This window comes from Ovis canadensis, chromosome 23 (assembly GCF_042477335.2).
Source record: "Ovis canadensis isolate MfBH-ARS-UI-01 breed Bighorn chromosome 23, ARS-UI_OviCan_v2, whole genome shotgun sequence".
NCBI classification, from domain to species: Eukaryota; Metazoa; Chordata; class Mammalia; order Artiodactyla; family Bovidae; genus Ovis; species Ovis canadensis.
The window spans coordinates 52,363,815-52,384,231 of record NC_091267.1 but is presented as its reverse complement, the minus strand read 5'-3'; the positions used below and the strand labels follow the sequence as shown (position 1 = coordinate 52,384,231).

At 42.8% G+C, this 20,417-nt stretch overlaps 1 pseudogene; it reads right to left on the bottom strand.

Annotated features, from left to right (window-relative positions):
- Nucleotides 1–16,319: 16,319 nt before the first annotated feature.
- Nucleotides 16,320–16,870, bottom strand: LOC138428341 (ferritin light chain pseudogene; annotated as a pseudogene).
- Between the last annotated feature and the right edge of the window lie 3,547 nt (nucleotides 16,871–20,417).

Below are 20,417 nucleotides of genomic sequence, written 5' to 3'. Positions count from 1 at the left end.
ACCCAAGCCCTACAGCAACCCAAGGTAATAAAAAGAAATGTCATTATCCTTAGAGGGTATTCAACATGCAAACCATAGCAGCACGTATCTCAACACATCTCCAAAGACCCTTCCTCTCCTGAAACATCCCGTATTCCACTTGCTCCAGTGTGTCTCTCACAGCTGCCTCTCACTCTCCCTTAAGTCTGGGCAGGTTCATCTGTTTATTTCTCTCCCACTTTTTCTCTACCTCTGTGACTTCCCCCTGCTCTTGAATCTGTATCTCAAAAATTTGGGAATGAAGTCAGCAAAGACAGAAGCCTTTCAAGGGTAAGTGAGGGAAGAAAAGGAGGGAAGGAAAAAGGAAAGAAAGCAAAGAAAAGAGAAGGAAAACCCTCCTTTTCTTCTGAAGGATTTAGTGGAAGAAAACACAGGCACGCTTAGGCCGGAACACATTTGTCCTTGTCACTTGAGTGGCTATATATGCATTAGCTCATTCAATCCTCCCGATAAGTGTATGAGGTAAATAATGTTATTACCATTTTATTTTGTTGGCAGGGTAACTGGGACTCAGGGAGATAAAGCAATGTCCTCAGGTCACCTAGCTAGTGAGTGAAAAAAGCCCTTATTTTTAAGCAATTCGCTATCCTATTATATGAAGTTTCCAGAGTTTCATAAAGCTCAATAATGGTGATTTTACAATTAGAATATATTTTTCCCCTATGTGGCCCAGTTTTCTTCTCCAAATCTAAGCCCTGAGAAGTGCATCTTTGCTTGAAATGAAACTTTATCAGATTACTTGTGCCTTCTCAATCTGCTGACTTCTTAGTTGTGGAACCGGGACTCTCAAAAATTTGCTTTAGTTATTCTAAACATTTAAAATGCAGAATGGTAGAGCTAATTCTTCCTGCAACCATGAGGATTTTTTTTTTTTTGTTGACGCCAGTATATTAGAGTGGGTTTCGTTTAGTGGGTAAGATTAGTATGGAGATATCTTGGAGGGTGTATCCAGCAACAGGAGAGTATGCACAGAGGCTTCTGTAATACTTGTGTTAATATTGGTGTCAACTGAAAAAATGCAACCTAAAAGTTGAGAATCATGTTTTATTTGGTGGAATTTTTAAGGGATTCAAGTCCAGGAAATAACATCTCAAGTAGCCCTGAGAGAACTGCTCTGAGGCGCCGAAGGGAGGATCCAGGTTATAGAAATTTTGCAACAATTAGTTTGAATGTCAAAAGATTATTGTTAATTAAACAAAACCAGATATCCCAAGTTAACGAATTTAGCACTTTTCTATATATGGGAAGATGCAGGAGTCTGGGCTCACTGAAATCATTCCTTTGATAGGCGCCTCAGCTCTCTGAGGCTAGGATCCTGTGTTTTCACATCCTGAGTTCACTCAGGGCTCACCGGCTCATGCTTGGAAGGCTGTAATCACTGATGACTATGACATCCTTATTTACTGACATGGCAGGAAATATCCCATTTCTCTTTGGAGTCTAGAGAGATAAAGGCAAGGCTTGGAAGAAGGCAACAGAGATGCTATCTTGCCTGGTAGGACATGAGAAAACTTGTAATTTTCTAAAGGGAAAAGATTTACAACTGTAATATCTGGTGTGAAGGAGGAAGAAATGTAACTGTTGTGGACATTGGAACCACTATATTGATTTGTGATATGTCTTATATGTCATCACAATTCAGCATGTAATTTCCCCTTGGTTTGTGAGTTAGGGAAGTCCTGTGCAGAAGAGCATAAGAATGTTGAGGGCAGAGGAGTAAATAGGTGCTTGCCTCAGTCTGAGTCTCCAGGGACCCAGATATTCTTGATGAAATCAACCTCGAAGGGTGGACAATTGCAAGCACTCACTATGCCAACCCATTATTGATCCAACTTTACAACAAAAATGAAGCAAAATACTCCTTGAATGTGGGCAAGCATGTTGGAAAATAATTTTTGAAAAGGTAAGTTCTAGGATATCTTTACATCAAGGAAGGCCGAGAGCTTTTATAGTAGGTGCTTCTGTGAGTTCAGAGGTTCTCTGTTCTGAGCATAGTGAAGGTGCCTCATATTCTGTACACACTCATTCCTGATCAATCAGACCCTTTCTGCTTATATAATCTATAATCCCACAGGATAAAGACCACGTGTGTTTTGGTTTGAGTTCAGTTCAGTCACTCAGTCGTGTCCGACTCTTTGTGACCTCATGAACCGCAGCAAGCCAGGCCTCCCTGTCCATCACCAACTCCCAGAGTCCACCCAAACCCATGTCCATTGAGTCAGTGATGCCATCCAACCATTTCATCTTCTGTTGTCCCCTTCTCCTCCTGCCCTCAATGTTTCCCAGCATCAGGGTCTTTTCAAATGAGTCAGCTCTTCCCATCAGGTGGCCAAAGTATTGGAGTTTCAGCTTCAGCATTAGTCCTTCCAATGAAAACCCAGGACTGATCTCCTTTAGGATGGACTGGTTGGATCTCCTTGCAGTCCAAGGGACTCTCAAGAGTCTTCTCCAACACCACAGTTCAAAAGCATCAATTCTTCAGTGCTCAGCTTTCTTTATAGTCCAACTCTCACATCCATACGTGACCACTGGAGAAACCATAGCCTTGACTAGATGGACCTTTGTTGGCAAAGTAATGTCTCTGCTTTTTAATATGCTGTCTAGGTTGGTCATAACTTTCCTTCCAAGGAGTAAGCATCTTTTAATTTCATGGCTGCAGTCACCATCTGCAGTGATTTTGGAGCCCAGAAAATAAAGTCAGCCACTGTTTCCCTTGTTTCCCCATTGATTTCCCATGAAGTGATGGGATCAGATACCATGATCTTCGTTTTCTGAATGTTGAGCTTTAAGCCAACTTTTTCACTCTCCTCTTTCACTTTCATCAAGAGGCTCGTTAGTTCTTCTTCACTTTCCGCTATAAGGGTGGTGTCATCTGCATATCTGAGGTGATTGATATTTCTTTCGGCAATCTTTATTCCAGCTTATGCTTTATCCAGCCCAGCGTTTCTCATGGTATACTCTGCATGTAAGTTAAATAAGCAGGGTGACAATATACAGCCTTGACGTACTCCTTTTTCTATTTGGAACCAGTCTGTTGTTCCATGTCCAGTTCTAACTGTTGCTCCCTGATCTGCATACAGGTTTCTCAAGAGGCAGGTCAGGTGGTCTGGTATTCCCATCTCTTTCAGAATTTTGCACACTTTATTGTGATCCACACAGTCAAAGGTTTTGGCATAGTCAATAAAAGAGAAATAGATGTTTTTCTGGAACTCTCTTCCTTTTTCCATGATCCAGCGTATGTTGGCAATTTGACCTCTGGTTCCTCTGCCTTTTCTAAAACCACCTTGAACATCTGGAAGTTTATGGTTCATGTATTGCTGAAGCCTGGCTTGGAGAATTTTGAGCATTACTTTACTAGCATGTGAGATGAGTGCAATTGTGTGGTAGTTTGAGCATTCTTTGGCATTGCCTTTCTTTGGGATTGGAATGAAAACTGCCCTTTTCCAGTCCTGTGTCCACTGCTGAGTTTTCCAAATTTGCTGGCATATTGAGTGCAGCACTTTCACAGCATCATCTTTCAGGATTTGAAATAGCTCTCCTGGAATTCCATCACCTCCACTAGCTTTGTTCATAGTGATGCTTCCTAAGGCCCACTTGACTTCACATTCCAGGATGTCTGGCTCTAGGTGAGTGATCACACCACCGTGATTAACTGGATCATGAAGATCTTTTGTTTATAGTTCTTCTGTGTATTCTTGCCACCTCTTCTTAATATCTTCTGCTTTGTTAGGTCCAGACCATTTCTGTCCTTTATCGAGCCCATCTTTGCATGAAATGTTCCCCTGGTATCTCTAACTTTCTTGAAGAGATCTGTAGTCTTTCCTGTTCTATTGTTTTCCTCTATTTCTTTGCACTGATTGCTGAGGAAGGCTTTCCTATTTCTCCTTGCTATTCTTTGGAACTCTGTATTCATTGGTTTGAGTACATGTCTGAAATGAATTTGTGGTGTTAGTTCTTTATGTCCTGACCTTCTAAGAAGAAAGCAGGGAAAGAAGTTGATTTCTGAGGGCCTTCTGCGTTCCGGTACTGCATGGGGCTTTATGTACACAATCTCATTGACCTGCATAGAGACACAGGATGTAGGTAACACTGTCCCCATTTCTCAGATGAAGAAACTACAGAATTGAGGTACCTCATCCAAGCTCACTCAGATGGCAGAGAAGCACAGTGGGGATCTGAATTCATATTTGCCTGTTTCCTTATGGTTCCACCCTAAGCTGTGATATTCCAAAGGATGGGGTGTGTGTGTGTATATACACACATGCACACACACACACACACACACTTTAGGATCCATTCATATATTAGGTGTTAAATCCTTATTAAATATTGGTGACTTTTCCAACACCATTTATTGAACAGGCTAGTTCTTTCCCCACTGTATACTGTGGACTCCTTTGTCATAAATTAATTGGCCAGCAACCGAAGCAGGTTTAGGAGAACCCAAGCTGAAAAGATACGGTTTGGGGTCTGCTATACATATATTTAAATTCCTTAAAAATAAGGAATTTTTGATAATAATATAGACTTAGTTAACTTCTAAGGCCAAGCACAATTTTTTGTTGTTTTTTTTACGTGTATACGCTGCTTTATTTATTCTATTCTTTTATTCATCTGTTTTTGGCTGCGTGGGGTCTTTGTTGCTGCTCGTGGGCCTTCTCTAGTAGCAGAGAGTGGGGGCTGTTCTCTAGCTGGGGTGCGCAGGCTTGTCATTGTGGTGGCTTCTCACTGTTGCAGAGCACGAGCTCTAGGCACATAGGCTTCAGTAGTTGTGGCCCACCGGTACAGCTGCTCCACAGCATGTGGAATCTTCCTGGATCAGGGATTGAACCTGTGTCCCCTGCAGGTGGATTCTTTTCCACTGCACAACCAGGGAAGTCCAGCCAAGGACAGTTTTTAATGCAAAGGCATAATAACTGATTTAGAATTCAGGTCTATGTAGGCAGTTGTTGGCATACTACTGATGGTGGGCCAGATGGCACCCCCTGCTGGTTTGCGCAAATAAAAGTTTTATTGTGACAAAGTCCTTCTTGTTTCCATATAGTCTGCTTTTGCACTACAATGGCAGAGTTGAATATTTGTGGCAGAGACTAGGAGGCCTGGAAAATATGAAATGTTTACTCTCTGGCCCTTAAGGGGACAAGTTTGGGACTTCTTATATGGAGTGTAAATGGGAAGGTTGTTAGCCAGGGCAGCTTTCTGTAGGTGAGGAAGGCTTGCCCTTTGTCAAGATGCTCGCTGGTCTGTGGGATCATTGCTACTATGACACAGTTGGCAGAAAGAGTCCTACTGCCAGTTTGGGCAGCTTCCTCTGAAATAATGATGAATGAAAGATTTCTTGAGGTCCTTTCCAGTGTAAGTTCTGGTGTACAGTGCTGGCAAAGCGAAATGACAGCAATTTAGGGAAGATTCGTTACTAAAATACATATATACACTTCTTCATATGAGGCAGGCGCTCATTCTATTGGGAGGAAAAACACTCTTTATCCAGGTTGGATGTCATTTGAGAGATGAAGGATCTCTTTTGTTCCTAAGGAGATTTCAAAAGAACTTGTACAGCTAATAGATCACAATTTATGGGCGATTCCTCCAAGTATCACCAAAGGAGACAATTTCTAACACTTTACTACTGGTTTCCATTATCTTCAATTTGCTGGAGAGGCCAAAAGTGCTGTGCAAACATGTCAGAACATCCTTTTGCAAGGATGATACATTTATAGAAATGCTGAGTTATTGGGGAACTCCCACGGTAGTAGCTAAATTCATCCCATTCCAGCTGATGCACTGTAGGATCTATTAAACCCACATTTCCCAAATTAGGAAATATTCTGCTTCTTGAATTGCCAAAGCCAAAGCAGAGAGTTCAATCGTCAGCCACGTTATGGCAAGTAGAACTCATGGAGACTCTTCTGTGAAAAAATTTCTGACTCTTTGGAAGGACAGTACAAAAATACAGTCAGAGACGCAGGAGGATTAAAGGGATAGTCAGTAGTTCACTAAAGTAATGCGATTTTCATGGAGAAATTTTGACTGAGCCATCAACTTATGCAAAGAATGAAATTCCAGAGTGTGGGAGTCAGACCAAGAATTCTCAGAGGAAGTATTCGGAACTGTGTTTTATGATTCTTTGGCATTGTACATATTACAACGGCATAGAAAGTTCAGCTGCTTTAATGTAGAGAGGAGATTTGGTGGTGACATTTAAGAGAAAGCTGTGGATACAGAAACAGAGAATAGAATGGTGCTTTCCAGGGATGGGGGAGAGGGTTGTGGGAGTTATCGTTTTGTGGGTGTGGAGTTTCTCTTTGGGATGATGAAAAAGTTGTGGAAATTGAGAGTGATGATAGCTGAATAACATTGCTAATGTGATTAATCCCACTGAATTGTATGCTTAAAAATGGTTAAAATAGCTTTGTGTTATATATTTTTAAAATTTTATTTTATCCTTTTAAAAGATTACTGTGTTTTTTTTCATACTTTATTTATTTATTGGCTGCACTGCATCGCACGCGGGATCTTAGTTCCCCAATCAGGGATCAAACCTGTGCCCTCTGCTGTCTCTAGCGTCTTAACCACTGGACTGCCAGAGAAGTCCAATTTCACTGCAGTTTAGAAAAGAAAGATAGCTGTCGTCATGCTGTGAGTTCCACCCCTCTAAACAGAAGAATGGGGCTCTGTCTTCCCTGCTTCAAGCCCAGTGAGAATGTATTCAGAGAACCGTTTAAGCTTATTACATCTTCCGGTCGTGTCCCCACACACGAGGTCACTCCAGGACACTTTGCCTGACTTATGCCTGAGGAAAGGTTAGTAGGCTTTGGAAATAAGAAACGGGTTTGCATGAGAATAAATACTGTCAACTACAATGAAGATAATCATTCATGAGTCCTTCAAGTAATGAAGAGCTAAAGCAACACTTGTAAACTAGTGTTTGAAGCATAAATTCACACTCACTTTGAAAAATCCTCTAGCAGTGTGTAGTAAAACTAAACACACGCATAGCCAATAATGCAGAAATTCCACTCCTGGTGTCTAACAGAACTGACTTTGTAAAGTGCACCAAAAGACATACACAAGAATCTTTATATAACAAATTTTATAGCTATGCCAATAGCTCCCAAATAGAGACAATAAAAAAGCCAATTTACAGTAAAATAAGTAAATAAATTATGGTGTATTCATAGAGAGACATACTATATATCACAATGAAATCAATTAACTTTTATACACAGCACCTCGAATGAATCTCTCCCCCTAAAAATGCTAAAGAAAAGGAGACAGTTATAAAGGAGTAATTACTGTAAGAATTCATTTGCTCTATTTTTTCATTCTTTTAATGTCTGTAGGAACTATAATGTTGGTCGCTTAGTTGTGTCTGACTGTTTGCATCCCTGCAGACTGTAGCCTGCCAGGCTCCTCTGTCCGCGGGACTCTCCAGGCAAGAATGTTGGAGTCGGTTGCCATTCCCTTCTCCATAGTAGGAACCATAGCTTTGTCTTTTCTTTTTATTCCTGATGTGGGCAATGTGGGCCTTCTTTCTCTTGTTGTGATCAGTCTGGCTGTAAAAATTGATCTTGAAAAGCCCACATTTTGATTCTTCAATTTTCTCCTTTTTTAGTTTACTTACAATTCCAGTGATTTCTGCTCTGCTCTTCATCATTCCCTCCCTTCTGATTTCTTTGGGTTTTGATTTCTTTTTATTTGCCCATGGATATTTCATGGACAGAAGAGCCTCGCAGTCTAGTCTGCGGCAGCGTCTTCTTTTCCATCTCTTTAAGGTAGAAGCTTAGATAATTGATTTTAGACTCTTTTGTAATATAAACACTTATTGAGATACATTTCCTTCTAAACACTCCTTTAGCTGCATTTCATAGATATCGATACATTGCGTTTTAAATTTAATTCAATTAAAAATACTTTCTAATTTCCTTTGTGACTTTCCCTTCAGTTCAGTTCAGTCACTTAGTCGTGTCTGACTCTTTGCGACCCCATGAATCACAGCACCCCAGGCCTCCCTGTCCATCACCAACTCCCGGAGTTCACTCAAACTCACATACATCAAGTCAGTGATGCCACCCAGCCATCTCATCCTCTGTCGTACCCTTCTCCTCCTGCCCCTAATCCCTCCCAGCATCAGGGTTTTTTCCAATGAATCAGCTCTTTACATGAGGTGGCCAAAGAACTGGAGTTTCAGCTTTAGCATCATTCCTTCCAAAGAACACCCAGGACTGATCTCCTTTAGAGTGGACTGGTTGGATCTCCTTGCAGTCCAAGGGACTCTCAAGTCTTCTCCAACACCACAGTTCAAAAGCATCAATTCTTCAGCGCACAGTCTTTTTCACAGTCCAACTCTCACATCCATACATGACCACTGGAAAAACCATAGCCTTGACTAGATGCACCTTAGTGAGCAAGGTAATGTCTCTGCTTTTGAATATGCTATCTAGGTTGCTCATAACTTTCCTTCCAAGGAGTAAGCATCTTTTAATTTCATGGCTGCAATCACCATCTGTATTGATTTTGGAGCCCCCCAAAATAAAGTCTGACACTGTTTCCACTGTTTCACCATCTATTTCCCATGAAGTGACGGGACCAGATGCCATGATCTTCGTTTTCTGAATGTTGAACTTTAAGCCAACTTTTTCACTCTTCTCTTTCACTTTCATCAAGAGGCTTTTTAGTTCCTCTTCACTTTCTGCCATAAGGGTGGTGTCATCTGCATATCTGAGGTGATTGATATTTCTCCCGGCAATCTTGATTCCAGCCTGTGCTTCTTCCAGCCCAGCGTTTCTCATGATGTACTCTGCATATAAGTTAAATAAGCAGGGAGACAATATACAGCCTTGACGTACTCTTTTTCCTATTTGGAACCAGTCTGTTGTTCCATGTCCAGTTCTAACTGTTGCTTCCTGACCTGCGTATGGATTTCTCAAGAGGCAGGTCAGGTAGACACACTTATTTAGAAATGTGTTGCTTGGTTTCCAAGTATATGGCAAGTTTTCCAGTATCTTTCTTACTGATTTTTAGTTTGATTTCTTATAATCATAAAATGTTTCCCTGATAGCTAGCATTAAAAATCTGCCTGTCAATTGAGGAGATGTGGGTTTGATCCCTGATCTAGGAAAATGGAGAAGAAAATGGCAATCCACTCTGATATTCTTGCTTGAGAAATCCCATGGACAGAGGAAGCTGGCGGGCTACAGTCCACAAGGTTGCAAAAGCGTCAACCACGACTTATCAAGTAAACAACAACAACAATCTGTATGATTTCAGCCAGCTTAGCTGGCTCAGCGGAAGACTCTCAAATGGTCCTCGTGGGCATGTGCCCAGTAATGAGCTCGGAGACCCGAGCCAAGTAGTTAAAATAGTGGCTTCACAGTGTTGTCCATGTAATAATGAGAAGCTCTTCTATGTTCTTCTGGTATGGCCAGGTCTTGTGTATCAGACAAGTGTGTTGAGTTCCTCTAAAGGATATGACTTGTGATGGGAGGAAACACAACAGACAATGATACATTTTGGACATTCTGAGCTGAAGTTTCCCTCTGCCTCCCTTCCTCCCTCCTGCCTCCTCCTCTTCCTTCCTTCCTTCTCCCCCAACTCCTCTATTCCTCCCTGTCTCTCTTTCCCTCTCCGAAAGTATGTCATATTTCACAGTTAGGATATATAAGAAATAATGACGAATTCTATTAACAGACACTGATCTGCTACACATGCTTTGTCTATAAGCTTTTTCTTTTCTCAACTTGATGTTTTGGTCAGCTAATAAGGGTGAGTAAAATCTTGATGTCTGTAGTCCAGTTCTCTCAATTCAGTTTCCTTTCTGCGTTGTGTTTGTGTGGATTTTGCAATTAGTACTTGATCACAGTACATAGTTGAGGGTCTGTCTGATCTTGTGAGATCACAGACATCATTCCCCTGCCTTTCAGTCGCTTATATTGAAACCATTGCTAGGGCTTTCAGTCTGTGATGAGCTCATGCCACTTGTCTGAGTTTCCACAGAACTACCAGCTATACTTTCTTTGCTGTTTGTAAATATAAATAATATCATATTTAGGTAATATGCCAAATATTTTGACTTTTCTTTACATGTGTATTTAAACACAGCTTTTGTTCCAGATTTTGCCTCCTGCTCCCATGTGCTGGCAGTTGTGAGAAGCATATAGGATAAAGATAATAGTAATAAATAGGGAGTGAACATGTGGTCCCCATGATCGGAGTGACCAAAGGGACACAATGAAAATGTGCAGGAACTTCTGCTGACCTTGCCTCCCCACGCACCCATGCTTTTCCCCTGCTGCTTTCGGTGGCCTGAGTGGTCACTCCCAGAAGGAGCTACCCTAGACTCCAAGCTTCTGCAGATTCCTCTGGTGCAGGGAAAGGATACTGCCCAGCAGAAAAGTCATCCATCTCAGCTCTGTCCACTGCAAATATTAAGTGAGCCACTATAATTAAGACAACTTCATAGTCTCATTAGAAACTTTGATAATAAGGAATAAGTGAAATAACTTTTAATCTACTTTTTACCTAGTAGATCCAAAAACATTATCATGAGAACATATAAATATATTTAATGTACCTAAAATTATTGATGAGATGTATGGTCTCAAGGAAATCAGCCCTGAACATTCATCAGAAGGACTGATGCTGAAGCTGAAGCTTCGATACTTTGGCCACCTGATGTGAAGAGCTGCCTCATTGGAAAAGACCCTGATGCTGGGGAAGATTGAAGGCAGGAGGAGAATGGGACAACAGAGGATGAGGTGGTTGGATGGCATCACCGACTCAATGGATGTGAATTTGAGCAAACTCCAGGAGATAGTGAAGGACAGGGAAGCCTGGCGTACTGCAGTCCATGGGATTGCAGAGAGTCGAACACGACTTAGTAACTGAAGAACAGCAACTGATGAGATATTTTACTGTCCTTTTTGCTGCGCCCAGTCTTAGAAATTTGATATGTATCTGACATGTCTAGCACATTTCAGTTCAGACAAGCTACTTTTCAATTGCTGTTGCTGAAAACCTGAGGTGGGATAGAAGCTGTGGGTGCTTGAGTGAGAGTCTGAATGTCTGGGTGAAGGCAATAGGTGGTGACAAGTGTCCTGTTTATTCTTTGCTTTCACTTTTCCACAGTTAATGCAGCCAAATTGAGCATGGCTTTTCCTGGCTACTTACCAACTCTCCAATTTTGAATTTTGACCCATCTGTCTTCAGCAAAGTCAAAGACACTGGAATTTGATTGAAGTGAAGTGGAGTGAAAGTTGCTCAGTCGTGTCTGACGCTTTGCGACTCCATGGACTACTATACAGTCCATGGAATTCTCAGAGCCAGAATACTGGAGTGAGTAGCCTTTCCCAAATTTGATTGACTTGGCTCAAATCACTTACAGTTGTGTGACCTCAGTCAGTTATTTGGCCTTTGTGCTGTGTGTGCCCATGGAGTTTTACAGGCAAGAATACTAGAGTGGGTAGCCCATTCCCTTCTCCAGGGAATCTTCCCGACCCAGTCCGCATTGTCAGTCAGTCAGTTCAGTCGCTCAGTCCTGTCTGACTCTTTGCGACCCCATGAATTGCAGCACGCCAGGCCTCCCTGTCCATCACCAACTCCCGGAGTTCACTCAGACTCACGTCCATCGAGTCCGTGATGCCATCCAGCCATCTCATCCTCTGTCGTCCCCTTCTCCTCCTACTCCCAATCCCTCCCAGCATCAGTCTTTTCCAATGAGTCAACTCTTCGCATGAGGTGGCCAAATGAAGGAATGAGCTTTAGCTTCATTCCTTCCAAAGAACACCCAGGACTGATCTCCTTTAGGATGGACTGGTTGGATCTCCTTGCAGTCCAAGGGACTCTCAAGAGTCTTCTCCAACACCACAGTTCAAAAGCATCAATTCTTCATCACTCAGCTTTCTTCACAGTCCATCTCTCACATCCATACATGACCAATGGAAAAACCATAGCCTTGACTAGATGGACCTTTGCATTGTAGGCAGACTCTTTACTGTCTGAGCCACCAGAGGTGGTGGTTTTTTATAACACTACCTTTTACTGAAATAAAATTCACATCTAATATAGCTTAACCACATGTAAAATATTTTAAAAAATCAGTATGATGTTCTAATGTAATATAAGGGGAAAATCTGAAGAAGACATTCACTATAAAATGTATATTTCATATGCAAACACATAGGTACCACTGCTACAGAAAGCAGAGTGAAGTGGCCAGGTGATGCTGTGATGTCCCCAAACATAGAATTGCTGCTAGTGGACAGTTCTAAGGTGATGTTGAGAGAGCTTATTCAAATACCAGAAGTGGCACAGTTACTGGTAACATGATTTCATGAGACAACCAAGAGCTCCTGAAGTTTCCAACAAATCAGAGGAGCACGTTTCCTTATTTCACTTTGTATCGTTGCATAATTCAATTTATATTAAAACTGTGCAAAACACTATATTTAAATGTAAAATAGACTTAGACTCTAGAATTGGAAGCTTACAAACAGATTTTTCACTTGTGCTAGCTATTCTGTGGGACATTTAAAAGTAGTGCAGGACATGGAGCAACTTTTTATTGGGCAAGACTATTCTTCACATTGTGGGTCATAAAACATCTTTCCCTTATCCCCATCTTCACCACTAAATGCCAGTATTGCTGTCTGACTTTTGTCATAGTCAAAGGAGATGGCTGGCTTAAGAAGTTTCACACAGTGGAACATTACTCAGCCATAATAAAGAATAAAGTGAAAGTGAAAGTTGCTCAGTTGTGTCTGACTCCTTGCAGTTCCATGGAATTCTCCAGAATACTGGAGTGGGTGGCCGTTCTCTTCTCCAGGGGATCTTCGTAAACCAGGGATCGAACCCAGGTCTCCTGCATTGCGGGCGGATTCTTTACCAGCTGAGCCATCAGGGAAGCCCAATAAGATACTGCCATTTGCAGCAACATGGATGGACCTAGAGATTATCATCCTGAGTGAAATAAATCAGAGAAAGACAAGTATTGCATGATGTCACTTGTATGTGGAATCTAAAAAACGAATACACGTGAATCTATATACAAGACAGAAACAGACTCACAGGTATAGAAAATGAATTTATGGTTATCAAAGAGAGAAGAGGGGGAGGAATAAATTAGGAGTATGGGATTAACAGAGATAGGTAGATAACACCACAGACTCTATGGACGAGAATTTAAGCAAACCCTGGGAGACAGTAGAAGACAGAGAAGCCTGGTGTGCAGCTCTCCATGGGCTCCCAGAGAGTCCAACATGACTTAGCAACTGAACATGGGATTAACAGACACAGACTGCTTTACATAAGCAACAATAGATAAGCAACAAGGGTTTACTTCTGTCTGCCTCCTGGTAGATGAGGATTAAGAGGCCTGTGCAAGCTTCCTGAGGGATGGCTATGGGGAAAATTGGGTCTTGCTCTGGTGGGCAGGGCTGTGCTCAGCAAAACTTTAATCCAATTGTCTGTTTATGGTGAGGCTGTGTTCCCTTCCCTCAGTTGTTTGACCTGAGGCCACCAGTCCTGGAGTCTACAGGCGCTGTGGTAGGGGCTATTGGCAACCTCCAAGAGGACTTGGAGGCCAGCATGTATCTCCCAGGACTGCTGTTGCCAGTGCCCTGTCCATGAGGTGGGCCATTGCCCACCCACACCTCTGCAGGAGAGCCTCCCACACTCCTAGATAGGTCTGGCTCTGTCTCCTGTGGGATTGGTGTTTCTTTCCCTGGAGTCCTGGTGCACAGAGTTTTGTTTGTGCCTCCAAGAGTGGAGTCTCTGTTTCCCCCAGTCCTGTGAGGGTCTTGTAATCAAATCCCACTGGCCTTCAAAGTCAGATTCCCTGGGCATTCCCAGTTCTTGGCCAGATCCCCGGACTGGGGAGCCTGATGTGGGGCCTATAACCTTCACAACAGTGAGAGAACTTCTTTGATATTACTGTTCTCCTGCCGTGGGTTGCCAACCCAGCAGGTATAGGATTTGATTTTATTGTGATTATGCCCCTCCTACCTACTGTTTCATTTCGGCTTCTCTTTTGTCCTTAGATGTGGGTATCTTTTTTTTGGTGGGTTCTAGCGTCTTCCTCGGAGAAGGCAATGGCACCCCACTCCAGTACTCTTTCCTGGAAAATCCCATGGACAGAGGAGCCTGGTGGGCTGCAGTCCATGGGGTCGCTAAGAGTCAGACACGACTGAGCGACTTCACTTTCACTTTTCACTTTCATGCACTGGAGAAGGAAATGGCAACCTACTCCGGTGTTCTTGCCTGGAGAATCCCAGGGACGGGGGAGCCTGGTGGGCTGCTGTCTATGGGGTCACACAGAGTTGGTCACGACTGAAACAACTTAGCAGCAGCAGCAGCAGCAGTGTCTTCCTGTTCAACAGCTAGTTGTGATTTTGGTGCTCTGGCAGGAGGAAATGAGTGCACATCCATTATCTTGAACCAATTTGCAATAAGGATTAACTGTAGAGCACAGGGAACTATGTTTAGTATAGTAACCTATCATGGAAAATAATCTGAAAGTGTATGTATAATGGAATCACCTTGCTGCAGACCTGAAAGTGATACAATTCTGTAATTCAACTATACTTCAGTGAAAAAAACAAAAGCACCCCTGCAAGCTTCCATAGTGTCCAGCAGAAGGTGGTATCAGGTTGGCCTAAAGGTTTGTAACATGTTATGGAAGGGAAAACTTGCGGAAAACTAACCTTTTGGCCAAACCAATATAACTGCAGTTGAAAACCATTACTCTGAGAAGGGTGCTTCAACGTCTCCTGTTTCTAGGAAGATCTCCATGGTCTTGGGGCTTCCCAGGCTGCACAGTGGTAAAAGAATCTGCTTGCCAATGCAGGAGATGCAAGAGACTCGGGTTTGATCCCTGTGTCAGGAAGATGCCCTGGAGGAGGGCATGGCCACCTACTCCAGTATTCTTGCCTGGAGAATCTCATGGATGGAGGAGCCTGGTAGGCTACAGTCCACGGGGTCACAAAGAGTCAGACATGACTGAAGCAACTGAGCGTGTGTATGTATACAGTTAATTTTAGTCCCTGTAGTTTCTTTGTATTTTGTTACTGGAGATGTTGGTCCAGGTGCAAACACTGCAGCAAAGGGTCCCAGGTCCCAGTCTGTCTCAGATCCACCCACTGGAGAAGCATCTTATAAACTCTGCCAGTAGGAGAAGATGAAAAAACTTTGCCTGTTACAGATGCCACACAAAATCAGTTCTGACATTTCCTAAGAGAACCACACCCAGGTTGGTGAATGAGAGTAAGGGAGGAAAATGGAGACTTGTCCAGTCAGGTAGTTCTGACTCCTCTGATGTTTAGAAGTGATGTCGCCTTACTCCTGAGGGCATGGTGAGGATTCTGACTCAGGCTCAGAGAAACCAGTAAGTTGAGAGGTCATTATTTGGGTTCTGAGCTTCCCAGATGGCGCTGGTAGTAAAGAACCCACCTGCCAATACAAGAGATGTGAGAGACGCGGGTTCGATCCCTGGGTCGGGAAGGTCCCCTGGAGAAGGAAATGGCAACCCTCTCCCGTATTCTTGCCTGTAGAATTCCAAGGGAAATCTCTGACCTAATTCTTTCAACTTACCCAGCACTTGGATCCACCAAGGAGGCTGAAGGTAGGTTAGGTGGAGGCTGCTGAGTTTGTCAGGAGAGGAGGAAATGATAAACACAACTGGCCAGGTCAGCCGCATGAGGCAAAACCCTATGTGGTGCTTCAGAATTAATTAGAGGAGCAAAAAAGTTATTAGCCTGAAGTAACCAAGGAACATCAGGCTTAGCATGCATGTCCTGAAGAAGCGTGTAAAGGACGATCAAAGGAAACCACAAAACGAAGCAGCAGTGAGGCTGAGCGTTAGGTTAAAGGCCAATAGAAACCTAAATTTTTTGGTGCAACTCTATTTAGACCATGTGTAAAGGAGGAAATAAACTGACCAGCTTAGAAAAAGGATTTTTTTTTTGTCAAAATTAACTTTATTTCTCAGTTTTACTTCATCAGCATGTGGTAAGAAAATTGGCACACACAAAAAGTATACTGACATTGGGTCTAATTATGATGCCTCTGGCAAAGTGGTAGGAGGATGAAAGTAACAAAGATAAGTAGAGAAGCTCTCTTTTTTTTTTCTTTTTGTTGCAAAAAGTTTTATTGTTTCCATTTGGTCCAAGGCTTGAGAGAGGGCTTCAGGATGTTAAAAAGCCACCAAGTGGCTGCACACAGGGGCTTCAGGTAGAAGCCTTGACATTAGGGCTGCTGCTGCTGCCGCCGACATTAGGGGGTGCTCCTCAAAAGGCGCTGGGCTCCAGAGGCTGGTAGTTGTATTGGAGGGTGAACCTTTGGAAGAGCTACTCACGCAGCCTGGCTTGGGGACCAGCCAGCCTGCGGAGGTTGTTCCAAGTGGCGCCCATCTTTAAGTTCTACTTGCTCATCTAGGGCGTGTCTCTCCAGGAAGTCACAGAGGTTGAGCCTGCACGGGAAGAACCCACGTCTTGAGGATCCAAAAGGGCTTGGTCCAGGTTCTTCTTCATGAGAAGGGTGGTCTCCATCATGTCCTGGGTTTTTACCCTAGTCATCTTGAGATAGCTTCTGCACGTCCTGGTAGAAGGCACGGCCACCGTGTTGGTTTTGCATTTTCAAGAGATGCTTGGTGCCCTGGTGCTTCTTCTTGGCCAATTCCTGGAAATAATGGCCCATGCCTCCAGAGCCACATTGTTGTGGTTGAAATAGAAGTCCAGAGAGAGGTAGGTGTAGGAGGCTTGCAGATGCAGGTCCACAAGGTGGTGGTTGACCATGACCTCCACCGGGTAGAATAATTCTGATGAATCTGGGAGCTCATGGTTGATCGGTAATGAGTTAAGCTCAAAAAATGGCACTGGCTGGTCTAAGTGTTCCAGGAGAGCTGAGTAACTGATTACAAAGGTTGCAACCAAATTAAAGGTTGAAGGGTGATGGGAGGCTGGAACAAGGGGCATCCCTGGGTCTGTTTGCCCAAGCAGTGTTAAAGTAAGAGACAGTTAAAAGGGACTGCCAAACGCACAGCATAGAAGCTTTATAAAATTTAATTCCTTCTGTTGAAGTCTAGGTGATCTACAATGTTGAGTTAGTTTCAGGTATGCAGCAGATCGATCCAGTTTTATATGCATATGTTTTTCAGATTCTTTTCTATTTATATCATTACAAGATACTGAGTATAGTTCCCTGTTCTGTACAATAAGTCCTTGCTGTTCATCTATTTTATGTATATCAGTTCAGTTCAGTTGCTCCGTCGCATCCAACTCTTTGCAACCCCATGAATCACAGGAGGCCAGGCCTCCCTGTCCATCACCAACTCCTAGAGTTCACTCATACTCATGTCCATTGAGTCGGTGATGCCATCCAGCCATCTCATTCTCTGTCGTCCCCTTCTCCTCCCGCCCCCAATCCCTCCCAGCATCAGGGTCTTTTCAAATGAGTCAACTCTTCACATGAAGTGGCCAAAGAATTGGCGTTTCAGCTTCAGCATCAGTCCTTCCAATGAACACCCAGGACTGATCTCCTTTAGGATGGACTGGTTGGATCTCCTTGCAGTCCAAGGGACTCTCAAGAGTCTTCTCCAACACCACAGTTCAAAAGCATCAATTCTTCGACGCTCAGCTTTCTTCACAATCCAACTCTCACATCCATACATGACCACTGGAACAACCACAGCCTTGACTAGACAGACCTTTGTGGGCAAAGTAATGTCTCTGCTTTTGAATATGCTATCTAGGTTGCTCATAACTTTCCTTCCAAGGAGTAAGCATCTTTTAATTTCATGGCTGCAATCACCATCTGTATTGATTTTGGAGCCCCCCAAAATAAAGTCTGACACTGTTTCCACTGTTTCCCCATCTATTTCCCATGAAGTGATGGGACCAGATGCCATGATCTTCGTTTTCTGAATGCTGAGCTTTAAGCTAACTTTTCCACTCTCCTCTTTCACTTTCATCAAGAGGCTTTTTAGTTCCTCTTCACTTTCTGCCATAAGGGTGGTGTCATCTGCATATCTGAGGTTATTGATATTTCTCCCGGCAATCTTGATTCCAGCCTGTGTTTCTTCCAGCCCAGCGTTCCTCACGATGTACTCTGCATAGAAGTTAAATGGTATAGTAGTGTGTATGTGTCAATTCCCAAACTCTGCTTTATCCACCCCACCCTATTTTCTCCTTTGGTAAACATACCTCAGTTCTGTATGTCTGTGAGTCTGTTTCTGTTTTGTACATAAGTTCATTTGTTTCATATGTTAGATTTCACATGTAACTGATACCATGTGATATTTGTCTTTCCCTGCATTGACTAGCTTTAAGAGAGGTCGCAGGTGACAAATACTGAACAGAAGGAAGATCAAAGGGACTATTTCAGTATCTGTGTTCTTATCCATAAATAACACTGATTCCCTTCCATGTTATGAAAAAAATTGTGAGAAAATTTTTTTGACATTAAATTTTTCTTTATTGATATATAGTTGTTGGTTTCAGGTATACAGCAAAGTGATTCAGTTATACATGTATACATTCTTTTTCAGATTCTTTTCCATTGTTCATTGTTAAAAGATATTCAGTATAGTTCCCTGTATTACACAGTAGGTCCTTGTTGTTTGTCTGTTTGTATATAGTAGCGTGTATCTGTTAACCCCAAACTCCTAATTTATCCCTCTCACCCTTTCCCCCTTTGGTAACCATAGGAAAACATATTATTTTAAAAATGAGTATTCATTGTACAGTTTTTTAATATGGAAAATTTATTTGGCATTTAAAGTAATTTTCTCAACTATTCTTAGGTAGATGTGGCTTAGATAAGGGTTTTTTAAAAATAACTTTTGTTTATTTATTTTATTTTATTTTGACTGTGCTGGGTCTTCTTTGCTGTGTGGGATCTTCTCTGGTTGAGGCGCTTGGGGGCTATTCTTCATTGTTATGTGCTGGCTTCTCATTGAGGCAGCTTTTCTTATTGTGGAGCAGGGGCTCAGTAGCTGTGGCCTATGGGCTTAGTTGCTCCACAGCATGTGGGATCTTCCTGGACCAGAGGTTGAACCCATGTCTCCTGCATTGGCAGGCAGATTCTTTTCCACCCAGCCACCAGGGAAGCCCAGATCAGGGGTTTTTAAGCAGGGTTATCTGGGGAGAGACATCTGGGGAGATTTTAAGCAGAGACATCTGGGGAGATTTTTAAAAAGAGTCTTGGCCTCAACCCTAGACCAGAATCAGAAACTTGAAGAAGTAAGGCATGGAAATCTGTGTTTTTAATGGCTCTAAAAACTTGCCAGGTTGTTCTAACATGGCCTTGGCTTTGGAAAGCATAATCTTGGATGGCGTTCCTACTAGAGCCTAGTATTGGGTTATTTCACATGGACAACTATTGGCTTCTGCAACTCTTGTCCTTTTGAGTACACTTTCAAATGAATAAAAATTTAAAAGCCAGGGTAATTTCTTTGGAAAAATAAAAATAGAGCATGTTATACTTCTGCCTAAGATTTTTCTGGTGACCTCTCATGGGTCTTAGAAAAATATTCCAGGTTGCCGGTGTTCTGACGTGGGACTAGCTCTCCAACATCTTTACTGCTCTCTTGCTCCTCATTTAGTTGGCTTGTTTCCTATTCCTCGGCCACGCCGGTTATGTTCTTCCTGCTCTTTCTCCTCTTTCTGCCCAGATCCAGTTCCCTTAGACTTTTGCATGATTGGATCCTTGTTTGAGTCTCAGCTCAAATGTCAGTTTCTCAGAAAGAACTTCTGTAACCAGTTTCTACCCAATCACTCACTAGCATGTCATTTCATTTGATACTTCTTCATTGCACCTTGTGTTTGTTCAGCTGCTAAGTCATGTCCAATTCTTTGTGACCTCATGGACTGCAGTATGCCAGGTTTCCCTGTGCCTCACTATCTCCTGGAGTTTGCTCAAACTCATGTCCATTGAGTAGGGGATACCACCCAACCATCCCATCCTCTGTTGTCCCCTTCTCCTCCTGCCCTCAATCTTTCCCAGCATCAGGGCCTTTTCCAATGAGTCAGGTCTATGCATCAGGTGGCCAAAATATTGGAGCTTCAGCATCAGTCCTTCCAATGAATATTCAGGGTTGATTTCCTCTAGGGATTGACTGGTTTGATCTCCTTGCTGTCCAAGGGACTCTCAAGAGTCTTCTCCAGCACCACAAGTTGGACTTTTTTATGGTCCAACTCTCACATCTGGACTTGACTACTGGAAAAACCAGAGCTTTGACTATGCACACCTTTGTGGACAAAGTGATGTCTCTGCTTTTTAATACACTGTCTGCTGCTGCTTCTGCTGCTGAGTTGCTTCAGTTGTGTCTGACTCTGTGCAACCCCCATAGACGGCAGCCCACCAGGCTCCTCCGTCCCGGGGATTCT